Source organism: Argentina anserina, unplaced genomic scaffold (genome assembly GCF_933775445.1).
Source record: "Argentina anserina unplaced genomic scaffold, drPotAnse1.1, whole genome shotgun sequence".
Lineage (NCBI taxonomy): Eukaryota > Viridiplantae > Streptophyta > Magnoliopsida > Rosales > Rosaceae > Argentina > Argentina anserina.
This window is the reverse complement of record NW_026089449.1, coordinates 207501-210000: the sequence shown is the minus strand read 5'-3', so window position 1 is coordinate 210000 and position 2500 is coordinate 207501.

Below are 2500 nucleotides of genomic sequence, written 5' to 3'. Positions count from 1 at the left end.
TGCCCCTGCCTTGGCCTTGGTTGCCGCTGCCTTGCCCTTGCTTGGCCTGGCCTGGCCTTGCCTTGCTCGGCATTGGCATCGCCTTGCCTTGCATTGGCATTTGTTGCCTCTGCCTTGCCCTCGGTTGCCCCTGCCTTGGCCTTGGTTGCCGCTGCCTTGCCCTTGCTTGCCCTTGCTTGCCCTTGCCTTGCTCGGCATCGGCATCGCCTTGCCTTCCATTGGCATTTGTTGCCCCTGCCTTGCCCTTGCTTGGCCTTGCCCGGCCTCGTCTTTCCCTTTCCTGGCACTGCCCTCGTTGTGGCTTGCCTGGCCTTGCTTGCTTGACACTGCCCTTGCTTGTCCTTGCCTTGTGCTTTGGCTTGCCTGGCCTTGCTGCCTTGCCTTGCTCGGCATGGCACTTGGTCGGCCTTGCTCGGCATGGCACTTGCTCGGCCTTGCTCGGCATGGCACTTGCTCGGCCTTGAAAGGCATGGCACTTGCTCGGCATGGCACTTGCTCGGCCTTGAAAGGCATACCATATGCCTTGGCGAGGCTAATATCCCTGCCTGGCGAGGCTAATTTGCCTGCAGGAATGAAGGCTGAATGGGCTAGCGAGGCTAGTATTCCTGCCTGGCGAGGCTAATATCCATGCAGGAATGCAGGCTGAATTGGCTAGCGAGGCTAATATCCCTGCCTAGCGAGGCTAATATGCCCGCAGGAATGCAGGTAGAATGGGCTAGCGAGGCTAATATGCCCGCTGGAATGCAGGCAGAATGGGCTAGCGAGGCTAATATCCCTGCCTAGCGAGGCTAATATGCCCGCAGGAATGCAGGCAGAATGGGCTAGCGAGGCTAATATCCCTGCCTAGCGAGGCTAATATGCCCGCAGGAATGCAGGCATAATGGGCTAGCGAGGCTAATATCCATGCCTAGCGAGGCTAATATCCCTGCCTGGCGAGGCTAATCTCCCCGCCTGGCGAGGCTAATAGCGTGTGAGACAACACACAGACAACACGGAGACAACACACGGACAACACGGAGACAACACGCCTGGCGAGGCTAATTCCCCTGCCTGGCGAGGCTAATTCCCCTGCCTGGCGAGGCTAATATGGCTGCACGCTAGCATGCCAACGAATGCCAAACCTCGAAAACTCAATTTTATTTCAAATATCCCCCTGCATTTTATGTTGCAAACCTATAGGGGACGATTTTTAGGACATTTTAAGATTGACATATCGTCATTTGGTCGAGTTTTCAGTTTATTTTGATTTTCTACATCTCAGAAACGAGAAATATCATATCAAATCGAAAACTCATCCAAATGACCTGAAATCAACTTCTAAATTTCTCTAAAATCATTGCTTACAGTTCTGAACCATAAAAGATATACACTTTTACAAGTGAAACGGAGTTGGAAATTTCCAAAGCCAAGAACGCGACATGGCCTTGCCTAGAGTGCAAATGCCATGTCAAGGCCGCATTCTGTTCAACTTTGCCCGCACTATAATTTGACCATAAATAAGTCTCTATTTTAAGGAAATTTTGCAAGTGGTAGCAGTCCGAAACATCAAGCGGTTTGTCATTTTCGATTTTCGACATTCTGCCCCTTTTGGAAAATAAAAACAAATACTTCTGGGTCGAAATTAAATCTGGCCTTTTTCCACAAGGTGCCTGACATTATTCTGAGTGTCCCTGCAAAAAATCTCGATTTTATACCAAATGTACAATTAGTTATGGCGTTTGCCCCTCCTCGGAAATCCCATGTTTCCCCCTGCCCTTCCCAGTTTTCTCCAATATGCTCTATAGGGGAGTAGTGGTTCTCTGCAAAATGACCCCCTTGCAGAGACCGCCTCCCCTGCCCCCAGTAGTCCCTCCCCCTTCCCCCAATTGCTTATATACGATATTTGCTGCCTCGAATGTCCCTAACAAACAATTATAAGCAATTGAAAACGGATTTAAGAGGGATTTAGGAGGTGTTCTTCGCCCAGCTGGGGGGGTGATGAACACCATGAAGGGGGGGTCATGTGGGATCGGTGTTGCCTCTAGTCCACTGAAACGATGTCAGTAACCGCTCAGATCAATCAAAGGGAGGGATAGGAGCCCGTCGGTATCGAGAAATTGTGCTTCGGCACTCGATTTGCGACATAAACAAATGCTGTGAGGGGAGGAAGGTGTCGGTGTCGATGAACTCAGTTCAATGCGCGAGTAATAAGCAGGCCGGGGGACTGGGCGCGATGCAAAGTGCTTCGGCATTCGATTTGTGAAAAGCGAGGGCGGCGATGGGGGGAAGGTGCCGGTGTCGGAACCCACTAGTACGCGCAAGTAGATGTATTTCGAAAGCGCCGAGCGGGGGGAAGGTGCCGGTATCGATGAACCCTCTTCAATGCTTGCAGTAATAAGCAGATCGGGTGTCGGGGGCGATGCAAAGCTCTCGGAAGCTCCGTTTGTGAAAAGCGAGCGCGGCGAGCGGGGGGGAAGAGATGCCGGTGGCCGAAATATACTCACCTCAATGCTCGAGTAGT